Source organism: Lactuca sativa, chromosome 1, assembly GCF_002870075.4.
Source record: "Lactuca sativa cultivar Salinas chromosome 1, Lsat_Salinas_v11, whole genome shotgun sequence".
NCBI lineage: Eukaryota > Viridiplantae > Streptophyta > Magnoliopsida > Asterales > Asteraceae > Lactuca > Lactuca sativa.
The window spans coordinates 76,104,515-76,123,912 of record NC_056623.2 but is presented as its reverse complement, the minus strand read 5'-3'; the positions used below and the strand labels follow the sequence as shown (position 1 = coordinate 76,123,912).

Genomic DNA, 19,398 nt, shown 5'->3' with positions numbered 1-19,398 from the left:
TGTTTTGTGTTTATGATCAAAGTTGAAATCTACAAAATCCTTGAAGAACAAACATCTTGAATCCAAGTTCTTGAGTTCTTGAATATTTGGTTTCATGTTTTTCAGATATATTGTGTTCATCTTCATTTTGGTTCATATGGTGTGTGTTTTTATGTTAAACCGGGTGTGAGTTTATGTTTAGAACAACCGAGAATGGATCAGTCAAAGAAGGTGAACGTCGGCAATGAAAGAAAGCATAGATTTCTGGGAAGAAGAAGAAATGGGTGAAGGATTTTGACTTTCTTTCTCAAGAGAGAGAGAGAGAGAGAGAGAGAGAGAGAGAGAGATGTATTTTCTTTTAGTTATAAAAGTATTAAAGTAGATTAAAAAACTGAAAAAGCTAAAACTAAAGGCAAAATTGTCATTACAAAAAAATTTAAAATAAATTGGACCAAAGTGGCAAGAAAATGAAAATCTTTGTACCATTAATGCTAGTCCAAACATTTTTGACCTAAATTGACAATTTCCACCTAACAACAATGATCATTCTTGCAATTTTGTCTTATTTCTATAATTCCATCTATTTTCTACCCAAGGACCATTTCTGTGTTTTATGTTAGACGATTGTAATTCTGTGAAAGAGGGGCCATATCAGTAATTTTTTCTCGTATAGGACCGTTTGTGTCATTTTGTATTTGAAACATAGGGAGTAGGGACCATCCCCCTTTTAATAATAAATCAGGTCGACCATATTTATGCAAGGTTGCCTCGATTGATCTTCTTGATTTTCAGTCGCATAGTGAAACTTTATTTCTTTGTTCTTCATTAGCCACTTCTAGTTTTGTAATGCAATTGATTCTTCTCGATGTTCTTCTCACCATATTCCTCGCATTCCAGCTTTTCATGAAGCTTCTTTGTTGATTGTTGACTTCTTCGTTTGTGGCGAGGCTCAAAATTAAACACCGGAAGACCAGCAAAACAACATCTACCGGGTTTTGACAAGGTATGTGTTCGTTAAATTTGCTGTAACCGAATCCAAATTATGATTGAATGCTTTATTTAAATGAATGAAGACAAAATATACAATTCAACCATTTGAGCAAGATCTTGATTTAGGTTGATCACTAGATCAGTGGGTGTGGCCAGTTATACACTGCAACATACAACCGCAAACCGTGTCTTAGGTTACTTTGTGTCTTTGTGATGATTAAACTTTAAAGTCAACAACAATTAAAAAAACTATTTCTGCCTTCACTTCTGCAGATCTGATTTAAGCGACCCACACTTTTGATTGTTTAGATTTGTTATTTTGTCTTATTTTGCTTTAAATACTAGTTATATTTGGCTGTTTAAGATGTAGATCATTTTGAAGTACAAAAACTTTGTTTTTGTTCAACTTCTGCCCTTTGTTTCCAACTGTTTTTTCTTTTTTTTCCAATTCATTACAAAAGAATTGTATTCCGTTTTAAAAACATAATAATAATGATAATAATGATAATAATAATAATAATAATAATAATAATGTTTAAAACAGAAAAATATTTTTTCAAAACAAAATTATAACTACATTGTTTTATGAAAATTTGCATGTCATTTATGTCAAAAATTTCCATCTAATTAACTTCTATGAACGGATGATCAACCATTACATCTTTTAAGCTTATTAAAAACTTCGGGGTCAACATGTTCCGATACCAAAAGATAAATACAAAAAGACACGTCATAATTTATTAAAATCGATCTAGTCAATTAATTATCTATTATCTTGGTGATGAAAGTAGTTATCTGACTAAAATATTAGATTAGAAGAAGTAAATTGCAGTTTTGGTTTACGTGGCATGTGAAACCGTAGTGAACACCATCCCCTTATGCGGTTTAGGGTGTGCGGTAGAAAATGGGCGCACATGGAATGCTACTCCTTATGTTTGATAAAAAATATGGCAAAACGAAGGAGTGTGACATCTCCCTCCAACCTTTTATATATATATATATATATATATATATATATATATATATATATATATATATATATATATATATATATATATATATATATATATATAAATTTCTTGCAAACCAAAGTTTATAAATATGTAACTCTTTTTAAGATATAAGTGTGTTATAAAGTATATATATATATATATATATATATATATATATATATATATATATATATATATATATATATATATATATATATATATATATATATATATTTTTTTTTTTTTTCTTGCAAACCAAAGTTTATAAATATGTAACTCTTTTTAAGATATAAGTGTGTTATAAAGTTCTTTCTTTCACGCAATTTTTTTAGGTTTAGTATTTCCTATATTTTCGAGGTTAACTTTACTTTAAACATTCATACAACTAATTACTCTAGAACAAAATCCAAATTTAGTGTTAATAACTTGGTACACAAATTGGTCCAAGTTTAAAAGAAATTTCAACTTGCACAAATGGTTGAAAATTATTATTATTATTATTATTATTATTATTATTATTATTATTATTATTTTGGTTTTGACTCCTGAAAATTTTAAAAATAACTTTTGCCATTTTAATTTATATTTTGAATTATTTTAAAGGTGCTATATCCTATATACCTCATACTAATAAAAAAATCAAACATACATCATCCACTTACACATGGGTACCAATAGATCCACCATATCGTCACTAAAAAAGTTTTAGTTTTTTGGATCAACAGTCTCTCATTAGATCCATCATATTATCATATCGTAACTATAAATTTTTTTAGTTTTGGAATAATTAGATTTTAGACAGCATCTATAGTTTTTTAATTTTTTCTTAAACTGTAACGATCAGTTTTCAGTTTATTTGATATTTTTTATTAATCAAGACGAAATTTCAGGATAAGTTTATGCGTTTTACAAAAAGTGATGTGTATAGTCTTTTTGTAACGGTGTGGTCTATGCGGTTTTAATTTCTTACATAGTTGGTTCTTAATCCATGTAAAATATTCTTTATACTCTTTTCATCATTTCCCTTTTCAAAACAAAATCAGTTAAAAATGCCCCATGTAACTTCCCAAAAATACTAAATAAATATTTCATTTTTAATTCAATCAAAATCATTCATTCATTACTTTCAAAGGATAATAAAGTGCACTGTATTCTCAAAACATCAGAGTGAAATATAAAAAAGATAATGTGGAATAAAACTTTAGAGGACACAGTGTGATCAAGCTGGGTCATTCCCTTTGGAACCAGAAGTACCTGAACACTTAAACATAAAACCGTAAGCACAAAGCTTAGCGAGTTTCCCAAAATACCACATACCATACATATAACGGGTCTCACCCATAAGTATATAAATAAGCTCGCCCATGGGCCTCATCCAAATAGCTATTAACGGGCCTTGCCCAATAATATGAGTCTTACCCAATGAGCCTCGCCCAACATACAAAACGAGCCTCGTCCAACATACATGCAAGAGTCACAGAGAAAGTTTAACATCATACACAGTATAGTGAGAAGACTTACCTCACATTCGATATTGAATACAATTGCTCGTAGAGACGAGAAACTGGTGTTATGCCCCACCTATCGACACATACAAGGTAAAACCTTATTATACCATCTAAAACTAACATTCTGACCAAAATTCAAAAAATCAACAGTAAAAGTCAATGGTAAAAGTCAACTCAAGTGACCACCATGCACGTCGTGGCCATCTAACTCAATCGTGATCTAAAAGAGCTACCACACCGTGACAGAGTCCATGCAAAACAGTCATGAGATTCTCCTTCGCCACGTCGTGGTATCCATAATCTCACGGCGTAGCTACTGTACTTGAACAATTTAATGGATTGAGTCCTTAATCTGAAAATCTCTTTGCTCGTACTTTCCAATAAGCTTCTTGGGACCCTAATGTTCCATAAAAATCCAAACTTTATGGACATGCATAACCTATGCATGTCCTCCTTCAAACTAGGTCAAAATATGGGAAAAGTGACCTAAAACTCATGCATGTCTACCAAAACTATACCAACTCTAAGATCCAGAAGATATAATGACCAAGGGACCAAGGTGAACCATAAAATTGCAAACTTTATCTCTTTCAACCGTCCAAAACTTCACCAAGGACTAAAACATGCTAATAATCCTAGACCCATAAGGAATACATCAACAAGATGAGAACTTGAGAGCTTACAAATGGTCCAGAAGATGTATATAAGGAGTAGAAATGAGTAGCTTGCTTGATCTATGTACAAGAGTTCCTTCTTCTTCCTTTTAAGACCATAAAAACACCAAAATGAGTCAAGAACTTCAAAGGGAGGCTAGGGTTTTGGTTTCTTAGTTTGGAGAGTGATGGAGGATGAGAATGGATGAAATCTTAGCCATCACTTCCTTAAATAGGGCCCAAGGCCTGGAATTAGGGTTTCTCCAAAAAGATGTCGCCATGTCGTGGCCAATACATGACCCCACCGTGGTGAACTTAATGATCAGTACGTGCCAATCGATTTTGTCACGCCATGGTGATGTCTTCTCCATGCCGTGGCCACCCCCAAATCTCAAATTAATAATTAACGTTCATACCTAAAAACAGGTGTTACAACTCTCCCCCACTTAAATTAGACTTTATCCTCGAAATCTGCCACTGCAAACAACTCGGGATAATGCTTCCTCATATCCGCCTCGGGTTCCTAAGTCCATTCAGAACCTTTCTAGTGCTGCCATTGTAACCTGACCAAACTCACCACTTTGTTGCTTAAGGCTTTCGTCTTCCTACTAAGTATGAAAATTGGTCTCTCAACATAATTTAGACGCTCATCAACCTGATATCATCCAATGGAACCACTGCGTGATCATTAACTAAACACTTCTGTAACTAAGAGACATGAAATGTACTATGGATCTGACTAAGCTTTACAGGTAATTCCAATTGGTAAGCACCTTACCCACCCAGGATAACACTCTAAACGGACCAATGAATCTAGGACCCAACTTGCACCACTTCCGAAATCAGATGACACCTTTCCTAGGTGACACCTTTAAAAGCCCAAAATACCCAACCCGAAACTTGAGATCGAAATGTTGCTTATTAGCATAACTCTTCTGGCGAATTTGCAAGGTCTAGAGCCTACCACACACCTATTAAATTAACTCACTTGTCTTGAGTACTACCCTAGTACTCCCCATCAGTCGCTATCCGACCTCGCCCTAACAAATTGGGGTCCTACACTTTCTCCCGTAGATCATCTCAAATGGAGGTCAATCAATACTGGTGTGGTAACTATTGTTATAGGAGAACTATGCCAGTGGAAGAGAAGCATCCCAACTCTTACCAAAATCTAACATGCATGCCCAAAGCATATCCTTAAGCGTCTGAATAGTCCTCTTTGCTCTGCCTGTCTATCTAAGGGTGATAAGTTATACTGAAATGTAGTTGAGTTCCTAACTCCTCATGAAACTTCTTCCAAAACTTGGAAGCAAAACAAACATCTCTATAAAAAATAACTAAAACAGGCACACCATGTCATGCAACTCCCTGATGTAAATATCGACTAATTTCTTGGCGGAAATGCTCTCCTGAATAGGGATAAAATAAACACTCTTGGTCAATCTATCATCAATGGCCCATATCAATTCAACCCCATACATTGTCCTCGATATCCTAGTGATGAATTCCATGACGATTTGTTCCTATTTCCACAGGTAATATCTAACGGTTGCAACAAGTCGTGAGGTATCTGATGTTCGACCTTGACTTTTTGACAAGTCAAGCACCTCTCCACATACCAAGCCACATATTGCTTCATGCAGGGCAATCAATAATCCAATCTGAGATCCCTATACATCTTCGTCACACCAGGATGAATCGAAAACTTCGACTTATCCCCTTAATCCATCAATGTATTCTGAGCTCCTCCCAGATAAGGAACCTAAACCATCCTATGAAGAGTCAATAAACCCCAACTATCATAATCAAAAGAGGATGTATGACCCACAATCTGTTCACTCTTTCGATTCTCATTCTTCACTTCCTCAACCTGCGCTCCTCTGATCCGCTCCATAAGTGGAGTAACAACTGTCAGTCTCAAACATAAATCTTAGATATGAGTACTAGTCGACTTGTGACTTAAGGTGTCAGTCATGACATTGGCCTTTCTTGGATGATATAAGATCTCACAGTCATAATATTTGACAACTTTAAGCCACATGCGCCGTCGTATATTCAAGTTTGGCTGATCCATCAAGTATTTCAAGCTCTTGTGATCCATGAAAATAGTGCACCGAACTCTGTATAGGTAGTGACACTAATTCTTGAGGGAAAAAACTATAGCCCCAACTCCAAATCATGTGTAGGATAATTCTTCTCATGAGGCTTCGGCTGCCTCGAAGCGTAAGTAATCATGTTGCCTTTTAGTATAAGTGTGACCCTAAACCTATAATTGAAGCATCACATTAAACCTTAATATCATCCACACCCTTGGGTAGGGTTAATATCAGTGCTTCACACAACTTTTGTCTTAAAACCTCAAATGTCGCCTACTGATCAGGATCCCAATGGAAAGTGACACTCTTCTTCATTAGGTGAGTCAAGGGTACAAGAATCTTGGAGAAGTCCTGAATGAATCTCCGCTAATAACCTGATAATCCCAAGAAACTATGAATCTCAAATGGAAACTTCTAAACCTCCCACTGCATCATGACCTAGATCTTGGCCGAATTAACCAATGTACCGTCCTGTTTGACAAGGTGACCCATGAATTGCACCTCATGCAACGATAACTCGCACTTGGGGAACTTGGCATACAACCTTTCCCTCCTCAATATCTCCAAAACCTCTCGCAAGTGATCCTCATTCTTTTCCCTAGTCTTGGAATAAACCAAGATTTCATCAATAAACACAATTATAGATCCAAAATCGGCCTGTAGACTCAGTTCATGAGATCTATGAACACTATCGATGCATTGGTGAGCACAAAAGGCATCACCACAAACTCATAATGATCATAAAAAGTTCTGAAATATGTCTTTGGTATATCCTCATCCCTAACCCTCATATGATCATAGTGATGGGTTTTGAGCACTATAACATCCCTATGGTGCACATAAAACCCTAATGCTTAGGATCTAAGTTTTCTCAAGTTATACATGCAATTTCATTTTATCCAAAGCATACACCCTAGCCAGCATGCAATAGGAGATATACAACATAAAAACTAGTTAGATGAATACCTCTTACTTGTAGCTTGTAGAAGTTGGTCTTCCAAGAGCTTAGTACCTCAAGTGTGATACCTCTAATGTGTTACAAACACCAAAAGCAAACAAAGACTTGTGAGAGAGAGAGAGAGAGAGAGAGAGAGGTTAGGAAGCACAAATCGGCTAGGGTTCCACCTTGGAAGAGATTGGCCGATTTTAGGGGGTTAGGGGTTACATTTATAGTGTGGAATTCCTAGGGTTTTTTACATGTAAACCCTAATTCACCATGACTCTTCACATTTCATAGGCCTTTTGGACTAAATCTTCATGGACTGTCATATAGGTTTAATCCATCCCTAATCAACATGGATCATTAGTCCAAACTATAAGTATTATTGATTTACCTAATCAGGCTCCGTAAATTTAATCAGTCTCTTTTGATCACTAAATTAATTCCAAATTAATTTTTGATCAATACCAATTAAATAATATGATTTCTCAATTAATATATTATTCATATAATATATTATTAAATCACAAATAACCTCTTTCTCAAATGTTTATCCTATCAAATTACTCCAGTGAAGGCAACCTAAAAGGACCATGCTATTATCGGGTCAAGTACATACCAATTATAGTTATGGGCTTAGACACCTAATCCAACAGTCTCCCACTTGGATAATTCTAATAACTTTAACTACCAATGCTACTTCAAAATCCGATTAGCAATCAAAACTCTCAAAAGTCGTTGTCATACTCTGACCTGACGCATCCTTTAGATAAGGAATCATATAATCCTCTGTTCTTCAAGTTATCATGTGGAAAAAGACATGGAATGGAGTTATACTCATTGTCCAACAGTTTGTTTCCCGATTTCTAATTTGTTTGACATATAACTTAATTTGAACACATGAATTGAGTCCTGACCGGGCCCAACACATAAGTCAAAAACAAAATCATCGAGGGGCCCAAGATATCGCTTTTAATCCTCTTAGGATAAAAGGAACATATAAACTTCGACTTATATGCTTGTACTAATTACTCGTTAAATTATACACAACAACACGTTTTATAACATCAAGTTACCGATGCGTTTTCGTACTATCAATGCACAACCAACTCGTAATCAACAACTCATATATCTTGGTTTGAAGACTATATGATATTATCGTCTCACAATCACTCGTGATAAATTCCATGAAGTGATTCATGTGAGTGTGGGTTTAACCCAATACTCAAATTTTATTTTAGGAGAACTCATGAACGTTGTAGGAAACTTTTGTAATGTCTAAACACTTTAGACAATCTACAAGCCAATTCATGACAGTCTTACCTCATAGATTACTTCCAAAGTATGATTGATTGTGGATGGTTCGAATAATCATATTATTTTGGAAGTCAAAACATGCAAAAGTGAAACAATAGTAAACAATTGATACAAGATAGCAACTTTATTCATACATAAAACTCTTTTATTTAATCGTCAAATGTCAATTACATTTTATCTATTACAAGTTTCTAAATAGCTATCTAATCACTAAAACTAATTTCGTCCTTCAGCCCAATACTCATAGCATGCTGCAAGTGCTTAACCCTACTCAGTCCCTTCGTAAGGGGATCTGCTGGGTTCTCTTCTGATGATACCCTATTCACTACGAGGAGTCCCTCTTCTACTCGATGTCTTATGAAGTGTTATTTTCTGCCGATGTGTCTGGATCTGCCGTGATCCCTTGGTTCCTTGGTTAAGGCAACCGCATCCTCGTTGTCACAGAAAATATCCATAGGCTGCTTTACGGTTGGTACAACTCCAAGGTCTCCGATGAAGTTCTTCAGCCATATTGTCTCCTTCGACGCTTCACTTGCTGCTATGTACTCTGATTCGCACCTTGAACCAGCTACAATCTCCTGTTTGGAACTTTTCCGTGTTACTGATCCTCCATTTAGGGTAAATACCCAGCCCACCTGAGAGCAGAAATTATCTTTGTCGGTTTGAAAGTCGGCGTCACTATACCCTGTCACTCTCAAGTCATCACTCCCACCGAGGGTAAGGACCCAGTCCTTAGTCCTCCGTAGGTACTTAAGAATTTTCTTTACTGCAATCTAGTGTGCTCTACCAGGATTCCTTTGATATCGACTAACCATGCTCAAAGAAAAAGCAACATCAGGACGAGTACATGTCATAACATACACGATCAAGCCAACGACAGAAGCATATGCTCATTGGAGATCAAAGCCAGACATCCAATCCTAACTTTGAGGGGGAGAATGTTAGGGTGCAAAGTCATACTTGGATGTAATGTTTTAGGCTTTCCTCTTTGTATGTGTAAATGGGTTGAGTCTTTCCTATAAATAGGAAGTGAGTGACTCCCATTATGTAAGGAATCATTTGGAGTGTTAGACTAGAGAGAGAATTTGTATACAAACCCATTTGTATAATCTTTCTAGATCTAATAAGAGCTTACAAAGATTTATTTACTCCTTGTGTTCTTGAATTTGTATGATGAATCACTAGATCTTTCTAATTCCGCACATGCCATCATAATCAACACCACTACAATTGGTATCAGAGCGGGTGTTCTTGAATCTCATCAAGAATTGATCCTTGATGGCTATTTTGATTTGGTGATTCTTATTGTTCATTGATCTTCGTGTTTAGAGAGTGTTTTTGTGTTCTAGAAGTTGAATTTTTCTTTGATTTGATCCATAATTCGACTTTCTCTCTCTAGAATACTTGTTTGTATCACTTTATCTCTCTAGAAAACCCATTCATAATCACTTTCTCTCTCTAGAAAATTTCAAGTTCTTGTAATCATGGAGAAATGGATGATACGTAGGGATGATTTTCAAAGTGAATACTCATTTGAATATCTTCTTTATAGCTTAACTGTTGGATTGATAAGTGAATGTGATATTGTTGTAAATGGAGAAAAGAATGAAGTTGGAGAATTAATTAGTTGTCCAATTTTTCGAACCAAACATTTGTTTAATCGTTTGATTACAACATATCAAAAGAGACGAAGAAATAGAAGAGATGGAGAAGTCATAAAAGGAATTTCTCGTGCCGAATGTAAATATGGAAGCAATAAACTTGAATATTATGCAGATTGTCGTGAAGCTCGGGATGGTGTTCTTGATGATGATGATGTTCAAGAAAAAGGAGTTCAATGTGATGTTCTTGATGTTCAAGAAAAAGGAGTTCAAGTTGATTCTCAAGATGAAAAAGTTTTTTGCTCGATTGGAGTTCAAACCGATGATATTTTGTGTTCTTGTGATTCGTTTGAAGGAATGATTCCTTATCGGAAGCCGGTGATCCAAGAAAATCACAAATATCAAACTCCAAAAGATTTGATTCAAACTCAAAATGTTCATGTTGTTGAAACTGGGTTTGTTCATGAAGTCAATTCTTCAAGATGCAAAAAGATGAGAAAGAAAAAGAAGAAGAAGATGAATCAGAAGAACAAGCGGGTTTACTCACAAAAATCGTCATATGTTGTGAAGCCAAAATCCGTGAAGCAAATTTGGGTTCCAAAGCAACAATCTCCAAATGTTGCATTGAATTTGAAGTCAAAACCCAAAAGTGTTGGTGGTTCTTTTGAAGATGTTCTTGGATCGTTGAAGAACACGAAGAACATGAAGAACAAGTTGTACATCTCGCATGGTGGGTGGTACAATGTTCGATTTGGAGATTTTCTCATTCCGACAAAAGAACCAAGATCTTCCAAATTTGATTCGTTTGTTGAAAACGGAACTCAATTCATCAAAAAGGTATCTCAAATTCTCAAATGAATTCCAAAACGTCCATGATTTCGATTCGTACTTTGCGTTTTTCATTTTTGATCGATTTGTTTCGTTGGATCTAATCTGTTTCAACCTCATTGATGATCCAATAATTTTTTGTGTTGATCAAAGCCCAATCCAATTCCAAATCCATATGTTTGATGTGATTCAAAATTTTTTTAATACTTTTGTTCGAAGCCCAAAGAGTAGATCTGACACTGTTCATGTCCGATTTAAGCCTAATATTCAATTCAGTACTTATTTCTATTCGTGATTTGTTTGAGCCCAAATGCTAAATCACTTACTGTTCATCGATCATTTCTAAAGTCCAACTTGTTTGTTAACATTTTGTCTTTAGTTGTCCGATTGAATACTTTCTTCTTCATCCCAAGCTTTGACGAGTTGTACTTTTAGATCATTCAAACAACTCATCTGTTGCCTTTTTGTTCTTAAGTTCCGATTTCATCTCTTTGTTCCTAATAATCGACCGATGATTCTTGTTTGTGAGATTCGATTTCAAATGATTTGTATATGATGAAATCGATTTGCTTCAGGTCGTAGAGTAGAAATCGATATTTGGATCTTGATTATGATGAATTGAATCAAGAACACATGAGTATGTCGATGATTGATTTTGGATTTTGAATGTTATCGACGGGTTATACTTGAATGTCGATTGATTTTGTCATCTGATTTGAAAGTCAAAGTATCATGAACGTAAGTCAAAATTTAAATGAATCGATGATGTTAAATGGCATGAAACTTGATTTAAGATCGATTGGTTTTTATCGATGAACTGGATTGATTGAATGAAATCGAAGCAGTAAATAGTTGTGGATGATTTCAACGATCGATGGCAAGTCACGAAGGGATGATTGAATTTGATTTTGAATATTTTTGTTCTTGGGTCGATGAAAAAGCGAATGATTTGGGATTCTTGATATCTTCGATTTTGGAATTGGGGCGAATTCTTCGAATGTTTGGAGTCGATTTTTGTCGATGTGGCCCCTGTAATGAAAAGAACGAAAAACTGGAGTCGACGATAGATTTACGAACAGTTAAGTGTTTGAGAAGGAGTGATAAACTGTATGTTTGGGTTGAACTGAAAAACGAACAAAAATGATCCGACTGTGTGATTTGGATTTGATTCGAAGGGTATGGACTGGAAAAGAATTTTGTATGTTGTTGATTTTGGGTTTGGTGAAATGAACGAATGAATGATGAATAAGAAAGAATTTTCGAAGGGTTTCTGGAACGAAGAACTGTTAAAAAAAAAAAAACACGAGATACGAAGGATATTGATTGTTAATTTTTGAAGGGTTGGTGAATAACATTCGAAGAGTATGTTTTGGGTTTAATTGGGAAAATCGAAGGGTTGATTTGCATTTAACGAAGGGTGCTGATGATTTTATAAGGAAAACATGAAGTTTCAAAAATAGTCCCTGGTGTTTCGTTAGTTTTGCATATGATAAAGTCTTCGTGAATTGGGGTCTTCGAAAGAATTGAGCAAATGACAAAGTTTCGAAAACAGCCCCTGAACCTTCGATTTGTTGACACTTCGAAAATTAACACATGTTTTGAATATTTTGGGGAATCTTTGTAGGTTTGGAACACAAAGAGCAGAATTTTCGAAAGCGGTCACTGAAACTTCGAATTTTTGGCAGTTTTCACCCAAATTTGAAAAAGGACTATATTTTGCTGAAAATTGAAGAATCTTCATTTCTGGTCCCTGCAGTTTGTGCAAATTGACGCTTTCTACCCAGATTTGAAAAAGGGGGAGAGTTATGCATATTTGGCTGTTTTGGACGCAACGGGTCCCTGCAAGTTTCAGAAAGTGACAATTTCTACCTGGATTTTGAAAAATCTTGCAACTTTCACCCAAAAAGTCAAAATTTTTCATAAATTGAAAATTTTTTGTGGCTTTTTCGTGATTATTTTTCCGTGCAAGATTTTTGGTGATTCATTTTTGGTACACATCAAGGGGGAGTATTGTGAAGATTATTCCTCAGGCGCTTCTCATCCTTAGTGGGTTTTATAATCATTTTTTGATTATAAAAAGGGGGAGAATGATGGGTATTCGAAGCTTCTCGGGTTTGTCGAATATTCATTTGCGGATTTGAAGACCGGTGTTACTTCGAGGGGGAGTTTGGTCTTGATCGCGCTAGCTCGTTGGAGATCAAAGCCAGACATCCAATCCTAACTTTGAGGGGGAGAATGTTAGGGTGCAAAGTCATACTTGGATGTAATGTTTTAGGCTTTCCTCTTTGTATGTGTAAATGGGTTGAGTCTTTCCTATAAATAGGAAGTGAGTGACTCCCATTATGTAAGGAATCATTTGGAGTGTTAGACTAGAGAGAGAATTTGTATACAAACCCATTTGTATAATCTTTCTAGATCTAATAAGAGCTTACAAAGATTTATTTACTCCTTGTGTTCTTGAATTTGTATGATGAATCACTAGATCTTTCTAATTCCGCACATGCCATCATAATCAACACCACTACAATTGGTATCAGAGCGGGTGTTCTTGAATCTCATCAAGAATTGATCCTTGATGGCTATTTTGATTTGGTGATTCTTATTGTTCATTGATCTTCGTGTTTAGAGAGTGTTTTGTGTTCTAGAAGTTGAATTTTTCTTTGATTTGATCCATAATTCGACTTTCTCTCTCTAGAATACTTGTTTGTATCACTTTATCTCTCTAGAAAACCCATTCATAATCACTTTCTCTCTCTAGAAAATTTCAAGTTCTTGTAATCATGGAGAAATGGATGATACGTAGGGATGATTTTCAAAGTGAATACTCATTTGAATATCTTCTTTATAGCTTAACTGTTGGATTGATAAGTGAATGTGATATTGTTGTAAATGGAGAAAAGAATGAAGTTGGAGAATTAATTAGTTGTCCAATTTTTCGAACCAAATATTTGTTTAATCGTTTGATTACAACATATCAAAAGAGACGAAGAAATAGAAGAGATGGAGAAGTCATAAAAGGAATTTCTCGTGCCGAATGTAAATATGGAAGCAATAAACTTGAATATTATGCAGATTGTCGTGAAGCTCGGGATGGTGTTCTTGATGATGATGATGTTCAAGAAAAAGGAGTTCAATGTGATGTTCTTGATGTTCAAGAAAAAGGAGTTCAAGTTGATTCTCAAGATGAAAAAGTTTTTTGCTCGATTGGAGTTCAAACCGATGATATTTTGTGTTCTTGTGATTCGTTTGAAGGAATGATTCCTTATCGGAAGCCGGTGATCCAAGAAAATCACAAATATCAAACTCCAAAAGATTTGATTCAAACTCAAAATGTTCATGTTGTTGAAACTGGGTTTGTTCATGAAGTCAATTCTTCAAGATGCAAAAAGATGAGAAAGAAAAAGAAGAAGAAGATGAATCAGAAGAACAAGCGGGTTTACTCACAAAAATCGTCATATGTTGTGAAGCCAAAATCCGTGAAGCAAATTTGGGTTCCAAAGCAACAATCTCCAAATGTTGCATTGAATTTGAAGTCAAAACCCAAAAGTGTTGGTGGTTCTTTTGAAGATGTTCTTGGATCGTTGAAGAACACGAAAAACATGAAGAACAAGTTGTACATCTCGCATGGTGGGTGGTACAATGTCCGATTTGGAGATTTTCTCATTCCAACAAAAGAACCAAGATCTTCCAAATTTGATTCGTTTGTTGAAAACGGAACTTAATTCATCAAAAAGGTATCTCAAATTCTCAAATGGATTCCAAAACGTCCATGATTTCGATTCGTACTTTGCGTTTTTCATTTTTGATCGATTTGTTTCGTTGGATCTAATCTGTTTCAACCTCATTGATGATCCAATAATTTTTTGTGTTGATCAAAGCCCAATCCATTTCCAAATCCATATGTTTGATGTGATTCAAAATTTTTTTAATACTTTTGTTCGAAGCCCAAAGAGTAGATCTGACACTGCTCATGTCCGATTTAAGCCTAATATTCAATTCATTACTTATTTCTATTCGTGATTTGTTTGAGCCCAAATGCTAAATCACTTACTGTTCATTGATCATTTCTAAAGTCCAACTTGTTTGTTAACATTTTGTCTTTAGTTGTCCGATTGAATACTTTCTTCTTCATCCCAAGCTTTGACGAGTTGTACTTTTAGATCATTCAAACAACTCATCTGTTGCCTTTTTGTTCTTAAGTTCCGATTTCATCTCTTTGTTCCTAATAATCGACCGATGATTCTTGTTTGTGAGATTCGATTTCAAATGATTTGTATATGATGAAATCGATTTGCTTCAGGTCGTAGAGTAGAAATCGATACTTGGATCTTGATTATGATGAATTGAATCAAGAACACATGAGTATGTCGATGATTGATTTTGGATTTTGAATGTTATCGACGGGTTATACTTGAATGTCGATTGATTTTGTCATCTGATTTGAAAGTCAAAGTATCATGAACGAAAGTCAAAATTTAAATGAATCGATGATGTTAAATGGCATGAAACTTGATTTAAGATCGATTGGTTTTTATCGATGAACTGGATTGATTGAATGAAATCGAAGCAGTAAATAGTTGTGGATGATTTCAACGATTGATGGCAAGTGACGAAGGGATGATTGAATTTGATTTTGAATATTTTTGTTCTTGGGTCGATGAAAAAGCGAATGATTTGGGATTCTTGATATCTTCGATTTTGGAATTGGGGCGAATTCTTCGAATGTTTGGAGTCGATTTTTGTCGATGTGGCCCCTGTAATGAAAATAACGAAAAACTGGAGTCGACGATAGATTTACGAACAGTTAAGTGTTTGAGAAGGAGTGATAAACTGTATGTTTGGGTTGAACTGAAAAACGAACAAAAATGATCCGACTGTGTGATTTGGATTTGATTCGAAGGGTATGGACTGGAAAAGAATTTTGTATGTTGTTGATTTTGGGTTTGGTGAAATGAACGAATGAAGGATGAATATGAAAGAATTTTCGAAGGGTTTCTGGAACGAAGAACTGTAAAAAAAAAAAAAAAAAAACGAAATACGAAGGATATTGATTGTTAATTTTTGAAGGGTTGGTGAATAACATTCGAAGAGTATGTTTTGGGTTTAATTGGGAAAATCGAAGGGTTGCTTTGCATTTAACGAAGGGTGCTGATGATTTTATAAGGAAAACATGAAGTTTCAAAAATGGTCCCTGGTGTTTCGTTAGTTTTGCATATGATAAAGTCTTCGTGAATTGGGGTCTTCGAAAGAATTGAGCAAATGACAAAGTTTCGAAAACAGCCCCTGAACCTTCGATTTGTTGACACTTCGAAAATTAACACATGTTTTGAATATTTTGGGGAATCTTCGTATGTTTGGAACACAAAGAGCAGAATTTTCGAAAATGGTCCCTGAAACTTTGAATTTTTGGCAGTTTTCACCCAAATTTGAAAAAGGACTATATTTTGCTGAAAATTGAAGAATCTTCATTTCTGGTCCCTGCAGTTTGTGCAAATTGACGCTTTCTACCCAGATTTGAAAAAGGGGGAGAGTTATGCATATTTGGCTGTTTTGGATGCAACGGGTCCCTGCAAGTTTCAGAAAGTGACAATTTCTACCTGGATTTTGAAAAATCTTGCAACTTTCACCCAAAAAGTCAAAATTTTTCATAAATTGAAAATTTTTTGTGGCTTTTTCGTGATTATTTTTCCGTGCAAGATTTTTGGTGATTCATTTTTGGTACACATCAAGGGGGAGTATTGTGAAGATTATTCCTCAGGCGCTTCTCATCCTTAGTGGGTTTTATAATCATTTTTTGATTATAAAAGGGGGAGAATGATGGGTATTCGAAGCTTCTCGGGTTTGTCGAATATTCATTTGCGGATTTGAAGACCGGTGTTACTTCGAGGGGGAGTTTGGTCTTGATCGCGCTAGCTCGTTGGAGATCAAAGCCAGACATCCAATCCTAACTTTGAGGGGGAGAATGTTAGGGTGCAAAGTCATACTTGGATGTAATGTTTTAGGCTTTCCTCTTTGTATGTGTAAATGGGTTGAGTCTTTCCTATAAATAGGAAGTGAGTGACTCCCATTATGTAAGGAATCATTTGGAGTGTTAGACTAGAGAGAGAATTTGTATACAAACCCATTTGTATAATCTTTCTAGATCTAATAAGAGCTTACAAAGATTTATTTACTCCTTGTGTTCTTGAATTTGTATGATGAATCACTAGATCTTTCTAATTCCGCACATGCCATCATAATCAACACCACTACAATTGGTATCAGAGCGGGTGTTCTTGAATCTCATCAAGAATTGATCCTTGATGGCTATTTTGATTTGGTGATTCTTATTGTTCATTGATCTTCGTGTTTAGAGAGTGTTTTTGTGTTCTAGAAGTTGAATTTTTCTTTGATTTGATCCATAATTCGACTTTCTCTCTCTAGAATACTTGTTTGTATCACTTTATCTCTCTAGAAAACCCATTCATAATCACTTTCTCTCTCTAGAAAATTTCAAGTTCTTGTAATCATGGAGAAATGGATGATACGTAGGAATGATTTTCAAAGTGAATACTCATTTGAATATCTTCTTTATAGCTTAACTGTTGGATTGATAAGTGAATGTGATATTGTTGTAAATGGAGAAAAGAATGAAGTTGGAGAATTAATTAGTTGTCCAATTTTTCGAACCAAACATTTGTTTAATCGTTTGATTACAACATATCAAAAGAGACGAAGAAATAGAAGAGATGGAGAAGTCATAAAAGGAATTTCTCGTGCCGAATGTAAATATGGAAGCAATAAACTTGAATATTATGCAGATTGTCGTGAAGCTCGGGATGGTGTTCTTGATGATGATGATGTTCAAGAAAAAGGAGTTCAATGTGATGTTCTTGATGTTCAAGAAAAAGGAGTTCAAGTTGATTCTCAAGATGAAAAAGTTTTTTGCTCGATTGGAGTTCAAACCGATGATATTTTGTGTTCTTGTGATTCGTTTGAAGGAATGATTCCTTATCGGAAGCCGGTGATCCAAGAAAATCACAAATATCAAACTCCAAAAGATTTGATTCAAACTCAAAATGTTCATGTTGTTGAAACTGGGTTTGTTCATGAAGTCAATTCTTCAAGATGCAAAAAGATGAGAAAGAAAAAGAAGAAGAAGATGAATCAGAAGAACAAGCGGATTTACTCACAAAAATCGTCATATGTTGTGAAGCCAAAATCCGTGAAGCAAATTTGGGTTCCAAAGCAACAATCTCCAAATGTTGCATTGAATTTGAAGTCAAAACCCAAAAGTGTTGGTGGTTCATTTGAAGATGTTCTTGGATCGTTGAAGAACACGAAGAACATGAAGAACAAGTTGTACATCTTGCATGGTGGGTGGTACATTGTCCGATTTGGAGATTTTCTCATTCCAACAAAAGAACCAAGATCTTCCAAATTTGATTCGTTTGTTGAAAACGGAACTCAATTCATCAAAAAGGTATCTCAAATTCTCAAATGAATTCCAAAACGTCCATGATTTCGATTCGTACTTTGCGTTTTTCATTTTTGATCGATTTGTTTCGTTGGATCTAATCTGTTTCAACCTCATTGATGATCCAATATTTTTTTGTGTTGATCAAAGCCCAATCCAATTCCAAATCCATATGTTTGATGTGATTCAAAATTTTTTTAATACTTTTGTTCGAAGCCCAAAGAGTAGATCTGACACTGTTCATGTCCGATTTAAGCCTAATATTCAATTCAGTACTTATTTCTATTCGTGATTTGTTTGAGCCCAAATGCTAAATCACTTACTGTTCATCGATCATTTCTAAAGTCCAACTTGTTTGTTAACATTTTGTCTTTAGTTGTCCGATTGAATACTTTCTTCTTCATCCCAAGCTTTGACGAGTTGTACTTTTAGATCATTCAAACAACTCATCTGTTGCCTTTTTGTTCTTAAGTTCCGATTTCATCTCTTTGTTCCTAATAATCGACCGATGATTCTTGTTTGTGAGATTCGATTTCAAATGATTTGTATATGATGAAATCGATTTGCTTCAGGTCGTAGAGTAGAAATCGATATTTGGATCTTGATTATGATGAATTGAATCAAGAACACATGAGTATGTCGATGATTGATTTTGGATTTTGAATGTTATCGACGGGTTATACTTGAATGTCGATTGATTTTGTCATCTGATTTGAAAGTCAAAGTATCATGAACGTAAGTCAAAATTTAAATGAATCGATGATGTTAAATGGCATGAAACTTGATTTAAGATCGATTGGTTTTTATCGATGAACTGGATTGATTGAATGAAATCGAAGCAGTAAATAGTTGTGGATGATTTCAACGATCGATGGCAAGTCACGAAGGGATGATTGAATTTGATTTTGAATATTTTTGTTCTTGGGTCGATGAAAAAGCGAATGATTTGGGATTCTTGATATCTTCGATTTTGGAATTGGGGCGAATTCTTCGAATGTTTGGAGTCGATTTTTGTCGATGTGGCCCCTGTAATGAAAA

General features: G+C 35.0%; 1 protein-coding gene across 1 annotated transcript in view; it reads left to right on the top strand.

Moving 5' to 3' along the window:
* Positions 1–769: 769 nt before the first annotated feature.
* LOC111886046 (uncharacterized) overlaps positions 770–19,398 on the top strand; it is a 48,412-nt gene continuing 29,783 nt past the window's right edge. Inside the window, exon 1 of the mRNA XM_023882287.2 lies at positions 770–982. The gene's annotated coding sequence lies outside the window, so the exon portion shown is untranslated. The remainder of the gene's footprint in view (positions 983–19,398) is intronic.